Raw genomic sequence first — 19,012 nt, forward strand, 5'->3', positions numbered from 1 at the left:
ATTACTTCCCATGCCACAGGTTAAGGATATTAGTGCAAAATTTTCACTTTTCACAGATAATTTCTCAGTGAAGCCTGGAGTATCTGTTTCATCATAGCAACTTAACTCATCAGATTTATATTTTCTCTTTTTTGATATCATGCCCTTCCTCTATTCGAAACAACTAAAAAGCACTTAAGGAGATTTCTTTTTCCATTCCTTACTGGATTTCACCTTACTTGATTCCTTTAAATGTTGACTTTACTTGATTCCTCTCAACGTTCTTCAATCATAATCATCCATCAAGGCAATTTTCTTCCAAAAGTGTAATTTGACAGTGAATCTGTTCCTCTTTAAATGCTTATTTATAGGGTGATTAGACAAATCTTCCTTTTAATGCTTGTTTATAGGGTGATTAACAAATCTTTCTTTTAATAAAATGCCTGTTTATAGGGTGGATTAGTATGGACTTTCATCAAATTCTTACAAGTTATTAAAATGGTTATTCATTTATCATTTCTTTCTTTCTTGGTACTTAGTAGATGGGGCTTATAACTGTGTTAATCATTTAAATTCTTGTTCATTCCATCACAGTTACATCAAATTTGCCACTTACCAATAGATAACAATTAAGGTAAAAGATGAGTAAGTTATACCATCTTTGGAATCACCAAAGAAGTGTTATTTATGAAAATGAGCTTAGCTTCTTTGTTTCATCCATTTGATACCAGCTAAGGTCAGAAAATATTCAAAACTGAGTTTGAATTACTGACACATTAAAATTCAGGGAAAAGTGGATCTATGTGAAATTTAGTTCTGTGGGTGAAAAATGGATTGCCTGACATAGCAACTTGCAATCTTGCAGGAGCTCACAGAACTAATCCAAAACAATTCAGTCAATTTGCCAAATTACTGAAAAGTTTTGATGTTTCTGTTCCAATTCAATATATCTTGATAACATATCATCACAGTATTGAAGATTAAGGATACACTGAATAGGCAATAAATATCGCTATGTAAAATTAAAGCCAAACCATGTGAAAGTCTTAAAGATTTGTGTTGAATTTTTAAAGGGAAAAAACAGTGCAAGAACTTTTCTTTTAAAAATGCCTGTATATTGACTTCCTTCATTGCAAGTTAAATTCATAAAACAAAGCTATCTTATATTTCTAAGCTGTCTTATATATTGTGAAAGTGTAGGTGCCAAACTGATTGTGATCATTTTTAATATGGTAAGTGAAGTGTTTGTAGCTCAGTCATGCATTGGAAAAGGAAATGGCAACCCACTCCAGTGTTCTTGCCTGGAGAATCCCAGGGACAGGGGAGTCTGGTGGGCTGCCATCTATGGGGTCACACAGAGTCGGCACGAGTGAAGCAACTTAGCAGCAGCAGCTGCAGCAGCGTGTCTCTTTAAGATTCCATGTACTGTAGCCTGCCAGGCTCCTTTGTCCATGGGATTCTCCAGGCAAGAATGCTGGAGTTGGGTGCCATTTCCTTCTCCAAGGGATCTTCCCAACCCAGGGATCAAATCTGGGTCTCCTGCATAGGCAGGAAGATTTTTTACCATTGAGCCTCCAGGGAGCCCCTTTAATATATTAGGATGTCTCTAACGTGTGAATGTTAGAAAAAATCCTATGTGGCTACATAACATTTTAGTAAATTTGGACCACTGAAGAGTCACCTCACTCTGTTTAGTTTTTAGAACAAGCAGTAAGTTACTTTTTGGAAATAATTGAATGATACCTAAAGTATTACATTGCAGTTGAAAAAAAAATGCCCAATTGTGGTTTCAGCCTTCATCTGTGTAACTGTAGTCATACAGTCAAGTAGATATATTTGTATACCAGAAATAATAAGATCTTTAATATAATGTAAACCAAAAAATAATTAACAGGTAGGCACCGTACAATAGATCTGAAAATGATAGTCTATACTTCTCATTAATTTGTATTTTTATTATAAGATAGCTTATACAACTTGTGGAGCTGTTAAAATAATTTTATGGGGCGCTGACATTGCAAAAATTGCCACCAAAATTTACATACATCCTGACTTTTAAAACCACAAAACACATTCTACCCTGGCACTTTAAAATAATAGTTTTCTATTTCCTTTTATGACTTCTGCAAGTTGCTCTTTATTCTTGTTTGCTTTTTCAGATTTTATCTCTTCAATTTATTTATTTTATGCTTCTTCTCCTTGATAATTTATCCTACTGTCCACATTTTATAGCAATCTTCTCCAAATTTTTGCATGTATATAGTTCTTTATATAACCACCCAGATTTTATCAATTTTTTCTATCTTTTCTTTGTTATTGATATAATAGGGATCATATTTTTGAGGTATGAAGCTAATACCTTTTCATTCTCAATAAACCTTGCTCCTCTGATTCACTAGTTTAATAGCAGGGTAAATTCATATGATTAAGTACAAAGAGGTCATTTTATTTGCTCTCTGTTTTAAATTAAAAGTTTTTGAGTGCTTACAGACATACTAGTGTAGAAAACTTTTATTTTATTGAGGGAGGAAGTATTTTTTTCCTAAATATGAAACGCTTCTCTTTATGTACTGAGGGTTAGGCTGGGAAAGGTAAGCTTGGAGTTTTACCAAGTTAAGTGCAAGAAAATGAATATTAAGTAAGGAAGGTCCATAACCATCGAAAGGAAGATAACTTAAGCAATTGTTGAGAGCATAAAGCCCTAGAGGTGAATAAACTGAGAAGGGTCAAATATCAGATGTTTGTGTCTTTATTCCCACCTCCAGTGATCTTCAGAAAAAGCTGTACAACAAAGCAGTACCTTTGGGTCCTGTTTGGGGAAGGTATTTTCCCTTTCCCTGACCCACTCTGTGCAGAAGTGCAGACTTGGAAGGAAGAGGTGCAGGTGTGCCTCTGGGCATCGTTTCTGCTCCTCACTGCCTTTGGATGAACTATAGGAGATTCAGACTTTCTTATCCAAAACGGGGGAGAAGCTGATGTTATAAACTGTATTTACCTCTCAAAGTACTTTTATCTAAATGAGGAAACTGTTCTAAAATCCTCAGGTGCATTCTTGTTTTATTAAATGGTACATTCTGCAGTTGAAAATAGCTAACCACAAAATATTCTAGGCAGAAAAAGCACAGATTTTCTCTTCGGAAGAAGACCTTTGTGTTAGGTTCCAAATCATCTATTCAACTTGCAGTAAATCTTATTCAATCCAAAAGTGGCATTAAGAATGTTTCAAAAATTCTCACCAGAAAAATATTTTCCAGTCTCTGCCTTGGGGTCTGTATCTCTTCTGCAAACCTATGCCTGGTCGCTGTCAATGTGGATTTTGTGAACTTCTGCTGGAGATTTTAGTAATTGCCAAAAATGTAGACTGCCAAATATATGACAAGGTTACATGACAATGAGCAAAGTACCAAAAATCTAGAAAGTCCCAACAACGACAACTGACTCATTTCCTCACTGCTTTTTCTCTCTTCCCTTTCTTCTTACTTTCTCCTTGGGTGGCATCTGAGTATACAGGCACTATATAAACCATTCTTTAATTCAACAAATGTTTATTGTGCACTTCATATCAGATACCGATCCAGGTGTTTGTTGAACAAAACAGACAACAAAGACGTGAAAATCACTACACACCTATTAGAGTGGCCAAAATCTGGAACACTAACAATACCAAATGCTGACACAGAGGTGGAGCTACAGAAATTCTCATGCATTGCTGATGAGAATGCAAAGTGGCACTTTGCAAGAGAAAATGGAGTTTCCTACAAAACTAAACATACTTTTACCACAGTGTGTTAGTCACTCAGTTGTGCCCAACTCTTATGTGACCCCATGGACTATAGCCCACGAGTCTCCTGTGTCCATGGAATTCTTCAGGAAATACTAGAGAGTGTAGCTATTCCCTTCTCCAGTGTATCTTCCTGACCTAGGGAGCAAACCTAGGTCTCCTGAACTGCAGGCAGATTTTTACTGTCTGAGCCACCAGGGAAGCCCAGCTACCAGGGAAGCCCATGAGCTAGCAATTGTGCTCCTTGGTATTTACTCAAAGAAGCTGAAAACTTACGTCCACACAAAAGCCTGCACCCAGATGTTTATGGATGCTTTTCATAGTTGCCAAAACTTAGAAGCAACCAAAGTGCACCTCAGTATGTGAACAGAAAAATAAACTATGGTGCATCCGGGAAATGGAATATTATTCAGTGCTAGAAAGAAATGAGCTACCAAATCATGAAAAGACGTGGAGGAACTTTAACTGTGTATGGTGAGGTGAAAGAAGACAATCTGAAAAGGTCACATACTGCATGACTCCTAACTATATGACATTTCTGAAAAAGACAAATATATGAAGACAGTGAAAAGTCAGTGGTTGCCAGAGGTCTAGCAGCAGAAATGAATGGGTAGAACACAGAGAATTTTTAGGCAGTAAAAATACTCTGTATAATACTATAAAGATGGATATATGTCATTATACGTTTTTCCAAACCCACAGAATGTGCAACACCAAGAGTGATGCATAACGTAAACCTTGGACTTTGGGTGATTACAGTATGTCAGTTTAGGTTCATCAATTGTTACAGATGCACCATCTGAGGGATGGTGTTAATGGGGGAGTTTCTGCATGTGTGGGTTCACAGGCTGTACAGAAAATCTCTGTACCTTTCTCTAAGTTGTCCTATTGACCTGAAACTGGTCTAAACTAACAAAGTATAAAAGTGGGGGGTGGGGAGCGGTAAATGGCAAAGCCAGCAGAGAGAAAGCCCCAAACTGTAACTGTCATGACAGAGAAGACCATACACAACACTGGAGCAGACAGACACTTCATATCAGGTAATAATTTTCAACAGGACAGAGAACTGAATAGAGGCCCTGCTTTGTTAACCAACACACCTCCAGCCCCCAAACAGCAGCTGGCCTCTGATATATTCTCAACAAACATTTGTAGAATGCAAGAATGACTGTATGCTTCTCCTGGAACCTGAATGCTAGTACGCAAGAAGGACTGAAAAAAATATTATCACCATTAAACATTCAGTTATGACCCAAGCATACTAAGATATATTCAGCAGGACCCAGGAAACTAAGATAGCGGTAATAAAATAAAATTCAATGTTTTCCCCTAACAGTATGAATTGGAAATCAGGAAAAACTGAGACCAAATATAATTGTTTAAGTCTCTTTTTCATTTTTTTAAAGGAACATTTAGGTATTTTGGAATATTTTGTCCTTATATTTGGGCATTTGTGTTGGGACTGGATGTTGCAGTCTATATCTCAAAGCTGATGCTCCAAAGCCACTCTTATCTGGCAATATGCTTTCAATAAGTCACATGATCAGTGAAAAATCTGGTCTCTACACTTATACTACAATGTTAATAAATACAATAGTAATAGCACAATTGCCTCAAGTGAAGAAAATAATAAAACCTTTTTAAATTAGAAGAGGAAAACACAGGGAATTTATAATACGAACCATCTGTTTTCTTGTGTCAGTTTTCTACAGAAGAGCTCATCAGTTCTGGTGCAGAGAACAAGGATTAAATAATGTTTCTTTGCCATCTGAGATTTCACTAGGTGGCTTGAAAGAAAAAAATAATAACTTTATATAAAGAAAAGAAACTATGGTTCATAACACTATCAGTGGGGAGGGCTAACGGTTGCAAAATACAAACTCAAAATGAGTAAGCTCTCAAATGTAGTGAGCTTCTTCTCACTTAATACAGTCTAAAGTGAAGTTCATGTGAAGACAAGCATCATGAAGACTCTACTATCATTAACCCATCATTTCCAAGTTTACCTTGAGAGGGAGCTCCTTTTCAGACAGACAGGGGAAATGGTCATGGAGTAGTACAACAGGGAGATCACCAGAAACCAAGCCTGAAATTGTCCTAATTGTGCGCTGGTAGCGCATTAGCTAGAAACAGTCACGTGACCACAAAGGGAGGCTATGAAATGCTGCCTGCTACATTCTGTCAGCAGCACAGTCTCTACCATGCAATCTTCAGGAGTGCCTGCACTCTCAGAAAGTCACAAGTCATCTACATAATTTCTACAGTCATTTTCAGTTCACTATCTTAATTCTCACATTAGAATCTCAGTAACTTGACAAAGAAAGTGTGTATTTTTGTTTTCAATGCTTTTTTTGTGTGTTTCCAGACACTGGTATAGTCATTGACCTGTCAAAGGTACTCAATCTATGAATAATTAAAATTAACAAAAAAAATTTTAAATGTTAAAAAAAAACCACATTTAAATCCTTCAGTAACCTTTTGTGGCTGGTAAGGTTGGTGGAGGACACAGTGGTGATGGCAAGACTGGTAGATACTGTTCTCAGAATCAACCCATTAAAAAAAATAAATATGACTATTTTTCCCAAATCCTGATATATATCAAGAAAGTGCTTTCTAGGGTAGGAAGAGATGAGGGTGTAGACTGCATGCAAAGCAGAGAGAGAGAATCGTTTATGGTAAAGAAATGTTCTTTATCTGGATTGGGGTGGTCCATTACAATTGTCAAAATTCACCAAACTTGTACTTAACATCACCGAACTAACTACACTTAACATCTGTGCATTTTAATATTTGTAAATTATATTTCAATAAAATGAGAAAAATCACAATTCAATGATGCTGAAAAGCAAAAATGGAGAAGAATAGGAGGACTTCTCACTGAATCAAATCGAATCTCTAATTCAACAGGAAGTTAATTCAGAGAAAATCCTCAGCAGGATATTCTAGACCATATAGCATTAGGAGTGACTCATTTCTATGACCTAGCTACTTGTCTTCCAGTTACAACTTTAGGTTTCTTAGAGAAGATAACAGCCAATGATATCTAATCATTTTCATTTTACACCATCGGGTGTGACAAGAGAAGCAGTGAAGAAACCACCATGAACCCTGAAGACCAAATTTCAGTTAATGAGCTTTCCATACATAGGGGGAAAAAAAACTTATGATTTTATTTAGTTTTAACAGAAACACAAATTGTGACATAGGAGAGCAATCTGTGTGCATTATCAAGATAGCAACATTATGTGAGAGTAAATATACACCCTCTCCCCTTGCAAATATATTGTGATTGTACTTATCTTGGGCTGTACCCCCACCATGCTTGCCCAGCTTTAAGACCAAAGAATAGTTTAATGGATGGGGGAGCTTAAGCATCTGAAGCAAGGTCCTGAAACTGGAGATGTACAGAGAGCAAAAGAATGGCCATCTTAGGTGCCTTGATCATACATTCCACCTCTACACACCCTGTAAGACCCTTATAATCTGGGTCTGCACCTTTTCAGCAATATTCCTGGGGTGAGGTATGTAGAGGGGCACTGCAATCAGACACCACAAATACAGTACAGCCAGTAGCAGCCAGAGAGTATCAAGAGAAAGACATCAAGTATGCCATCCATCAGGATGAGGGCAAATTTTGAAGCCAAGGGCTTACCAGGTCAGTGGAGAGGAAATCAATGATGGTAGCATTTTATCCAATTACGTAAGGAAGGTAAGGCCACTTCTGGTTTTTACAAACCCAGAGCCATCCTCACAGGAAGGAAACATTCTGTTGGCCTAGCCAGGAGTCAGAAGTCACAAATACAGGACTCTACTGCTGCTGCTAAGCTGCTTTAGTCGTGTCCGAATCTGTGCAATCCCATAGACGGCAGCCCACCAGGCTCCCCCGTCCCTGGGATTCTCCAGGCAAGAACACTGGAGTAGGTTGCCATTTCCTTCTCCAGTGCATGAAAGTGAAAAGTGAAAATGAAGTCGCTCAGTTGTGTTGAACTCTTTGCGACCCCATGGACTGCAGCCCACCAGGCTCCTCAGTCCATGGGATTTCCCAGGCAAGAGTACTGGAGTGGGGTGCCATTGCCTTCTCTGACAGGTCTCTACCCCATGCTATATTGAGTGCCATTAGGGGTGTACCCATTAGGTCTTTCCAAACAAGAAACAAAAACTCACTATGTGGACTTGTGTGTCCAGAAGTCACCCTATTCCACTCAACACAGCATAGTTGAGGGGTGTTCATGAGCAGTCAGTTGTATAGTAATGTGTACTGATGAGGGCCCATCTGATGTACTGTCATGTGGAAGTGGAAGATGGTGAGAGTCTTCTCATGGCCAGCTGTTCCCGCATAGTCACATTAGCCAGGCTGACTTTTCATGGACATCCAGGGGAAGATAACAACAGTATCTCACTGTAGCAATTAGACTCATTTTGCAGTGGGGCCATGGTTTCTTCCCAGTCCTCAAACAGATTTCCTCCACTCAGGCTACGGATAAAGTGCAAGACATCTAACAACAACGCAGAGGAGATGATGACCCTCAGCAAAATACTAGCAGTAACCACATTCTGAGATAATACCATACCCACTTGTGGGTTTTGTCCTGGTCTACAACAGAGCTCAGAAAACTCAAGGTTTTAGTAATATAGTAATGTGTCTGAAACTATATCTATAATGATCATCTAGTTTTAATCTTGAATGTCTGAACCACAGCTACTCCATTTTGACTTTCAAATGTATTCCCCTCCTCAATGGCCAAAGTAGATGTACAAGGCATGTTTGATAGAACACATAACAGGCCACTCTGCTCAGTAAAGTTTAAGTTAAACCATATATAAACCAGAATGACTTTCCCATACCTCCATATGTGAAGATTTTCCCATTGTTTCCCCTTTTGATTGCAAATCTTTCAAAACACCAAAGTATACATCCCTTGAAACCAGGGTGAATGTTGCCTGCCCTGTGTCTAGATCATGTCACTTGATTCTACGCCTCCTTTGTATTAATATTTGGCTAGTTATCCACACTGGGGGGAAACTGATCAGATGCTGTGAGGAAGCTCAGAGGAAAGTGAATGAGAAAAACATTACAGGGTATACATTTTATCACTTATAATGATATAAGGTATCACATTTTATCACATCAAATTGTTACATGAATATTGTACATGTCCTTTCAGTGGCAGAGTTGAAGCAAGCAGTGATATATCATGAGTAATTATACTCTGTGACAACCTCACTAGATAATTTTCTTTCCATCCTGAACATCGGGGAAAAAGTATGGCTAACACAAAAACATTCATAAATACAATTAGCAGAACAAATTCTGCTAATTCTTAATTAGCAGAACTAGAATTTAATATCCACTGAATCAAACTATTTTTCTCTTTAAAATTACCCTCATCTTCCCCAAACAAAGCCAAATCAAAACAATTTGAAAAATAAGTTATTATTGTTTGTAAAATAATCTGGTTAATTAACCACATAGTATCCTCCAAACTGGCTGTGGTGCAAGTTTGGACTAAATTCCTCTCAAGGACAGGAACGCCATGCCAAAGGCCTGCCATCAGGCTTCACTTCAGTGGATTTCTCTCTTCTAAGTGAAGTGACGTCGCTCAGTCGTGCCCGACTCTTTGCAACCCAGTGGACTGTAGCTTACAAGGCTCCTCTGTCCATGGAATTTTCCAGGCAAGAATACTGGAGTGGGTTGCCATTTCCTTCACCAGGGGATCTTCCTGACCCAGGGATCGAACCCAGGTCTCCCGCATTGCGGGCGGATGCTTTACCATCTGAGCCACCAGGGAAGCCCTTCTCTCTTCTAGAGGTCCCCCAAATATTGAAATTCCTGCACGTGCCAGGAGACACCCTTTCCCATTCACCTCATAAGACTGCTCAGAACTCACAGTCTCCAATTCTGGAGGGACCAGGCAAAAGAAAAGAAAAATGTTTCAATTCTACACACAGGTGTAGAATTGCCAAATTGCTGTACATCATAACTAACTAGAGGGGAAGGGCTTCCCTATATCTTGAAAACACAGATCAAAATTGCTAATAATCTAGACAAAAACCATAAAAATTTTACCATATTCACCAGTTCACTCATTAACCAATCCTTTGTTAACTTATTGTACACCCATCATGTTTCCCCTTATGTATGTTTAATTTCTTATCCAGTTCAACAATAGGATATGAAACTCATCAGGAATCTGTACTTATTAAAAATGCTTTCTATGGCTATTCTTAAAGATGAAGGACTTTGGCAAAAGCATCAGAGTATAACAATAACTGGCTATAAATAACAAATGACTTTAAAAGTCACAGTTAAACACCTGGTTACAAAGTAATCAATAAAGAAATGATGACAATAACTAGAATTATGGTCGGTTTTCATCTTAACCATTAAATACTTTAATCTATAGCAAAAACCAAGAAGCAACTAATTGTGAACTCTTTGTCATATCAGAATTTTGAGTTTGGAAAACTTATACTTTGGTCTTCCACTTCTAAAAAGGCAAAGCTAGGTAAACTCAGACCCACCCAGCAATTAATGTTCCAATATTTTATCCTACTTGGAATTGTTGGGGAAGTGTTTAATTTCCTTGGTTCTGTTTTATCACAACAAAAATTTGAAGCGACAGACCAGCATTACAGCCCTTGGACAGACCAGTGTTACAGCTCTCAGATGGACCATTGTTACAGCTCTGTGTTACAGCTCAGTTTTATTTAGAAAATTGCAGGAAAGTACATCCTTGAGGCATGAGGGCATGCCAACCCAAAAGACGTGAAGAGAAGAGAGAGAGAAAGAGAGAAGAGAGAGAGAAAGAGAGAAGAGAGACTCCCAGCCCTTTGGCTCTTCTTTTTACTTGTTTTTTCCCCTCCGCCTGGGTCTGCCCTATGTAAATTGGGCTAGCCAGGAGTACTGTTTGTTTTATTTGAGGCCCTCACTCTGGTCCTTAGACCCTCCTTTGTTCCATTTTTGTGGGCTTTTCCCTTCCTTGTCTTTTAGCCACCACCATTCTGGACTCCTTTTTCCTATTCTAACTACCTAACATTCCCCCTACACATTTCTGGTGGTCCCTGAGTGTCCTACTCCCTTATTGGGAAGAGATACACTCACTAAACTGGGAACCACCCTTGTGTTAGGAAGCTTTTCAGCTCCTAGAGCCCTACAGCTTCTAGTTACTACTAGAGAACCCATTACACCCTCTCCAATAGAGAGAGACCAAAAACTATGGGAGGACAAAATTAACCACCAGGTGTGGGACTAGGGGACTCCCAGACGAGTCCACCAAGCTGAACCAATCATCATTGTCCTCTGAGATCCCACTTGCTTCCCCAGCTGGAAATAATATCCCCTCAGAAGAGAGGCTCAGGAGGGGATGACAGCTGTTAATAAATAAATTCCTTGCTTGCAGGCTATTAGTCCCCACCAATTCATCCTGTAACACTCTGATCCTCTCAGTAGAGAAAAAGGACAGAATCTGGTGAATGGTTCAAGATCTCTGGATCATAAATGAAGCTATAGTCCCCCTCCATCCCACAGTACCCAATCCCTATGTAATCTTGGGAGAAATCCCGCCCAGTGCCAAGTGGTTTACAGTCTTGGATCTCAAAGATGCATTTTTTTTGCATACCACTGGCTAAAGAATCCCAATATCTTTTTGCCTTTGAGTGGGAGGCCCCAGGAGAAAAACACCAACAGATGACTTGGACAGTATTACCTCAGGGGTTCAGAGACAGCCCCCACCTGTTTGGACAGGCCCTTAGCCGGGATCTCCTAGATCTGGACCTGGGACCTAATGGGAAAATATTACAATACATAGATGACTTACTAATCTGCTCTCTAGATGAGAAAAATGCCCAACAATATGCAATTCAGGTTCTAAACTTTTTGGCAGAGAGGGGATATAAAGTCTCTCATGCTAAGGCACAGCTGGTTGAGACAAAGGTCACTTACCTGGGAGTTCAGATTACACACGGGTCTAGGAGGATGTCCTCTGATCGGGTACAAGGAATCCTCCAGTTGTCACCTGACTCTAAAACAATTGCGAGATTTCCTGGGGCTAACTCAGTTTTGTAGAATCTGGATACCCAACTATGGTCTAATTGCCCACCTTAAAGGGACAGGATGATTCAATCCCACTGATGTGGGGAACTCCTCAAAAGAAGGCAGAGGTTACACTAAAACAAGGCTTAACTCAGGCATCTGCCTTGAGATTGCCAGACCCAGAAAAAGCGTTCCAACTTTATGTCCACAAAAGAGAGGGAATAGCTGTGGGAGTGTTAACTCAAAGTTGGGATCTGAGCCCCAGCCTGTAGCTTACTTATTCAAGAGGCTCTACCCAACCACCCAAGGCTGGCCCCACTGCCTTTGAAATCTTGCAACTGTTGCAATCCTGATAGAAGATGCTTTAAAACTCTCCCTTGGGGGCAAACTATTTTTACCAGCCACCAAGTGAAACAACTCGTAAATGGGAGAGGCCATTATGGATGTCTGATCAAAGAATCCTCAGATATCAAGTAGTGTTGATGGAAAATCCAGGCCTCACTATATCCCCTTGTGAGGTTTTAACCCAGCCACCCTCCTGCCTACCGCCGAGGGCTCTCTCCCCTTTCACTCTTGCCTGGAAACCTTGGACCACTGGGCAAAACCCCAAGAGGGATTGTCGGAAGATCCTCTGACCAATTCTGAGTAAATCTGGTGCCCTGATGGAAGCAGCTTTATCTTTCATGGAAACAGAAGAGCCGGATATGAAGTAGTCTCCAATTTTGAGACCATAGAGGCTAAACCTCTGCCACCAGGTCAACAAGGTATGACATGCAGTGTCAGTTCAATAAGGATATATAAAACTGCAGCTGACCACAAAAAATATCACTCACCCTTAGATGGACACTGCTATAAGGACTCCGAGGCCTGAGACTAGCAAGAGGGGGAGGCCCAATGCCCCTCACAGCCCCAGGTCAGCAGGATGTAGCCAGAGAGACCTCAAAGCCCTTATTCCCAAAGAATTGGGACCCCCATCTCTTTGAGGGGGGAACGTTAAGGAGTTAGAATAGGGAAAAGGAGTCCAGAATGGCGGTGGCTAAAAGACAAGGAAGGGAAAATCCCATGAAAATAGAACAAAGTAAGGTCCAAAGACCAGAGTGAGGACGTCAGGTAGAACAAACAGCACTCCTGGCTAGCCCAATTTACATAGGGCAGGCCCAGGGGGGAGGAAAAAACACATAAACAGAGGAGCCAAAGGGCCAGGTCTCGCTCTCTCCCCCACGTGCAGGTGAGCTCATTCTCTCTTTCTCTCTCCTCTTTGTGTCTTTGGGTCGGCATGCCCTCATGCCTCGAGGATGTATTTTCCTGCTATTTTCTAAATAAAACTGAGCTGTAACACAGAACTGCAACACTGATCTGCCTAAGAGTTATAACATGGTCTGTTTGAGACCTGAGAGTTATAACACGGTCTGTCCAAGAGCTGTGACGTGCCAAGGGCTTTAATGTCCTTCGCTTCAATTATTTTTTGACATGAGACAGAACCAAGGAGATTACACTTGCCTGACACAACTAAACCTTGATCCCCAATCTGGAAGCTAAATGACACACTCAGGTGGCAGGACAGTTCCAAGGCACTGTCAAAAGACAGAGGTGTGGATGGTTCCCCAATGATTGGGATGATCCTCACACTCATTAGCATATGCATTCACCTAACTGGGGGGGGGGGGAGCTAGCCACACCACAATCCATGGCCCAAGCACTTGCCCTTTGCAATGGCCCACACCCTGCAGAGTGTGCTTCTCTCTATATCAGAACAAATCCACCTCTTTCCTATAGCTGTGTCTCTAACTGAATTTTTGCAATGAGACACCAGAGCCTGAGCTTCATTAGGTCCTGAAGCCAGGCACCATGGGTTTTGACCAGGCTCAAGTCCTGGGAGAGAGAGCTGAAGGACAGGAGGAAAAAGCAGTGAGAAAAATGTGCCAAGGAATACCCTTCATAAACTGCCAGAAAATCTGCTAAATATCTGATCTGTGCTAACAGTTTTCATTGGCCTGATCCTTGGCCTGATTCTTTTTCCTGTACCTAACAGAATGACCCAAATAATCAATGAGTTCTCTTCATTTAACATAGTTTAGTTTCAAGCTACCAAAATCTGGAGAGATTATTTTAGATAGACATGCCCCAAATTATTCCTACAGAGTTTTTAAAAGTCTTTTCTTTTTCCCCTTCACTTTTAGAGACACAAACGATTAAAGTTCCTGAAAGCCCAGGTAGATCATTTACATCTCAAAAGGCACAGGAAGAGAAATACCAATTCCTTCCTTAAAGCTGACTTCCTCTAAAGGCATACGCAAAATCCAGTCTTAGATTGTCAAAAGAGGACATCTTCAGGGATTCTTTTTCAGTTTTTAAATTGCCAGTTCAGTTTAAGCAAATAACAGTAATAGACATTCACTCACATTCAGCTTCTGTGGCCTTTCTTGATATAAAAAGCAAAGGCCAGCCCACAGCTGAGGCCACTTCTTTTTTCTCCATGTAATAGCAGCTAATATCTCTGCAAAAGCCTTAGGGATGTCTATGAGTTCTCTGTACTCCTGAAGCCCCCATTTATCAAGACAGGCACCACAGGGCCCCACATGGTGGATGGGACCCTGGAGCTTCGCCTGCAACCTTTGGACTCCATCTTCATGAATGGCCACCCCAGGTTTACCCCCACAACTTTCAGGCCCCACATGCTAATGAGCATCCCCCAAAACTGTCCATTTCCAATTCTTATTTATGACACCGTGGGTCTCAAAAGAGTTTCTCCATCTCCCGGCTGCCCTGCCGATTGGGCTGCCCAGCAGAGCCCTCCAAGCCCTGTATTTCCCCATCCTTGAGACCAGAGAAACAGCCCAGAGCTGGTGACAGAGACATCAATGGTTTAATGGATGGGAGCACTTATGTGTTTGAAGCAAGGTCCTGGACTGACATCCCAGGGTGTGCTGCAGTCAGCAGGCAGGACATGGCAGCAGTCTTCACTCTGGAAAGAGAAGGTTACCAATTATAGGGAGAATTGACATCAGGTTGGCTCATCAATTACCAGGGGAACTAGCAGAGGAGCATATCCCTCACTGCCCATCTAGTAAGCTATCAGGTTCAGTTCAGTTCAGTTCAGTCGCTTACTCCTGTCCGATTCTTTGCAACTCCATGGATTTCTGCATACCAGGCTTCCTTGTCCATCACCAACTCTCAGAGCTTGCTCAAACTCATATCCATTGAGTTGGTGATGCCATCCAACCACCTCATCATCTGTTGTCCCCTTCTCCTCCTGCGTTCAATCTTTTCCAGCATCAGGGTCTTTTCCAAGGAGTCAGGTCTTCGCATCAGGTGGCCAAAATATTGGAGTTTCAGCTTGAGCATCCGTCCTTCCAATGAATATTCAGGGCTAATTTCCTTTACGATGGACTGGTTTCATCTACTTGTAGTCCAAGGAACCCTCAACAGTCATCTCCAACACCACAGTTCAAAAGTGTCAATTCATCAGCACTTAGCTTTCTTTATAGCGAAACCCTTACATCCATACATGACTACTGGAAAAATCATAGCTTTGACTAGACAGACCTTTGTCGGTCTATCATCTAGTAAGCTATCAGGTGGAGATGTTCTAATCTAATAGTTAGAACAAACACTGGCTGGGGCCAGAGCATGTATGTAAGAAGGTCAGTCCTGTGATTAGGTTGAAGCAGGTGCTGGTCAAAAGATATACAGAGAGCAAGAGAACAGCCCTCTCAGGTGTCCTGAATATACAGCCTGTATGTGTGTGTGTGTGTGTGTGTGTGTGTGTGTGTGCGTGTGTAGTGAAAGTCACTCAGTCATGTCTGACTCTTTGTGACCCCATGGACTATACAGTCCATGGAGTTCTCTAGGCCAAATCCTGGAGTGGGTAGCCTTTCCCTTCTCCAGGGGATTTTCCCAACCCAGGGATTGAACCCAGGTCTCCCTCTTTTTGGGTAGATTTTTACCAGCTAAGCCATAAGGGAAGCCCTAGAATACTGGAGTGGGTAGCCTATCCCTTCTCCAGCAAATCTTCCCAACCCAGGAATCCACTGGGGGTCTCCCGCATTGCAGGCGGATTCTTTACCAACTGAGCTATCAGGGAAGCCTGTGTGTGTAGTGTAACATACATCATGTATGTAACAGAATTCTCACTAAATTTTCTGAGAGTCCTTTTAGAATATTTCACATCAGCTATAGGAGGAATCTGAGAGTTACCCAAAACTATCACATGAAGATTTTGAATAGCACTAAGACTGTTGCTCTAAAATTATAAACAAACAGGCAGAAAAATCTGTCGGAATGAAAGTATTCATAATAAAAAGTACATACTAATTTTTCTTAGTACTGATGATGACGTGTCAGTTTAGAACTTACACCAAGCCTTAGGTATCCAAACTGCCCAAAGAGTATTAGGCAGTGCACGTGAAATTAACAATATGCTACTCACAACTGGGAAGAGTTTGCAAAAACTTTCTCATTGAGTGAGTCACTGTTGAAGGTTTGTGATTCACATTGTTATCTCTTTTATGAAAACAAATCAGCATATAAAGAAATAGCCAAGAAAACAAAAAAATTACCTCTTCCTCCATATCCCTCATTTTTTATTATAATGCATTCATTTTTACAAAAGCAAAGACACACCAGATATTACTGTCAGAGAAGAAGAAACACACAGAGCAAGTGATTTACAGACTATCCGAGGAGGCCTTCCAAAAGCTGAGAAAAGAAGAGAAGGGAAAGGCAAAGGAGAAAAGGAAATATATACCCATTTGAATGCAGAATTCCAAAGAATAGCAGGGAGAGACAAGAAAGCCTTCCTCAGCAATCAATGCAAAGAAATAGAGGACAACAATAGAATGGGAAAGACTAGATAACTCTTCAAGAAAATTAGAGAGACCAAGGGAACATTTCATGCAAAGATGGGCTCAATAAAGGACAGAAATGGTATGGAACTAACAGAAGCAGAAGATATTAAGAAGAGGGGGCAAAGAATACACAGAAGAACTGCACAGAAAAGATCTTCATGACCCAGATAATCACGATGGTGTGATCACTCACCTAGAGCCAGACATCCTGGAATGAGAAGTCAAGTGGGCCTTAGGAAGCATCACTCTCAAGAAAGCTCATGGAGGTGAAGGAATTCCAATAGAGCTATTTCAAATTCTAAAAGACGATGCTGTGAAAGTGCTACACTTAACATGCCAGCAAATCTGGAAAACTCAGCAGTGGCCACAGGACTGGAAAAGGTCAGTTTTCATTCCAATCCCAAAGAAAGGCAATGCCAAATAATGCTCAAACTACCGCACAATTGCACTTATCTCACATGCTAGTAAAATAATGCTCAAAATTTTCCAAGCCAGGCTTCAGCAATATGTGAACTGTGAAATTCCAGATGTTCAAGCTAGTTTTTGAAAAGGCAGCGGAATCAGAGATCAAATTGCCAACATCTGATGGATCACTGAAAAGGCAAGAGAGTTCCAGAAAAACATTTATTTATTGATGTTTTGATGTTATTGATAGATAAAATATTTACTGCTTTATTGACTATGACAAAATCTTTGACTGTGTGGATCACAATAAACTGTGGAAAATTCTGAAAGAGATGGGAATGCCAGACCCCCGACCTGTCTCTTGAGAAATCTGTATGCAAGTCAGGAAGCAACAGTTACGACTGGACATGGAACAACAGACTGGTTCCAAATAGGAAAAGGAGTACATCAAGGCTGTATATTGTCACCCTACTTATTTAATTTATATGCAGAGTACATCATGAGAAATATTGGGCTGGATGAAACACAAGCTGGAATCAAGACTGACAGGAGAAATATCAATAACCTCAGATATGCAGATGACACCACCCTTATGTCAGAAAGTTAAGAAGAGCTGAAGAGCCTCTTGGTGAAAGTGAAAGAGGAGAGTGAAAAACTTGGCGTCAAACTCCAACACTCATAAAAGTAAATCATGGCATCTGGTCCCATAACTTCATAGCGAATAGCTGGGGAAGCAGTGGAAACAGTGGCTGACTTTATATTTTGGGGCTCCAAAATCACTGCAGATGGTGACTGAAGCCATGAAATTAAAAGACTTACTCCTTGGAAGGAAATTTATGACCAACCTAGACAGCATATTAAAAAGCAGAGAAATTACTTTGTCAACAAAGGTCCATCTAGTCAAGGCTATGTTTTTTCCAGTGGTCATGTATGGATGTGAGAGTTGGACTATAAAGAAAGTTGAGAGCTGAAAATTTGATGGTTTTGAACTATGATGTTGGAGAAGACTCTTGAGAGTCCCTTGGACTGCAAGGAAATCCAACCAGTCCATCCTAAAGGAGATCAGTCCTGGGTGTTCAATGGAAGGACTCATGTTGAAGCTGAAACTCCAATACTTCGGCCTCCTTTTGTAAAGACTGACTCTTTTGAAAAGACCTTGATGCTGGGAAAGATTGAAGGCGGGAGGAGAATGGGATGCCAGAGGATTAGCTGGTTGAATGGCATCACCGACTCAATGGACATGAGTTTGGGTGGACTCCAGGAGTTGGTGATGGACAGGGAGGCCTGGCATGCTGCAGTTTATGGGGTGGCAAAGAATCGGACACACCTGAGTAACTGAAATGAACTGAACTGAACTGACTTTCCACAGAAACAATCTCTTAACTCCATAACTTCTTTTAATGTGAAGGGATTGTTTCTTCTCTTTAGGAATGAAAATTTTCCATTGGTATTTAATTCTGTTTCAATTAAAATATCCAAATTCAAAAGTACTCATTAATTACTCATTGTTTTGATGGTGGTTTAGAATGTGACTTGGAATAATCCATTTTACTCCACGATTGATCAACTTTCTGAAAGAAATTAGTTTTTATTTTGAGCGTTTTTCAATTGTCCTTTTTTCTGCTAACATGCCCTCAAAAAATTAACAACTCTTCAGGATATTATATCCTGAATATCACCCTCTTCTATGAGAAAATTTGATTTAATCACATCTCTCCTTGACTCTTCACACTTTTCTCATTTTATTTAACTCTAGTGTAGGGGAAAAAGCTACTGCTGATAAATGCTCTCCTTCAGCATGTATAATGTTATTTCAATAAGTCTCTTAACTGACCAGTATGAAAAGACAAAATGATAGGATACCGAAAGAGGAACTCCCCAGGTCAGTAGGTGCCCAATATGCTACTGGAGATCAGTGGAGAAATAACTCTAGAAAGAATGAAGGGATGGAGCCAAAGCGAAAACAAT

The sequence above is a fragment of the Ovis canadensis genome, chromosome 17 (assembly GCF_042477335.2).
Source record: "Ovis canadensis isolate MfBH-ARS-UI-01 breed Bighorn chromosome 17, ARS-UI_OviCan_v2, whole genome shotgun sequence".
Classification (NCBI taxonomy): domain Eukaryota; kingdom Metazoa; phylum Chordata; class Mammalia; order Artiodactyla; family Bovidae; genus Ovis; species Ovis canadensis.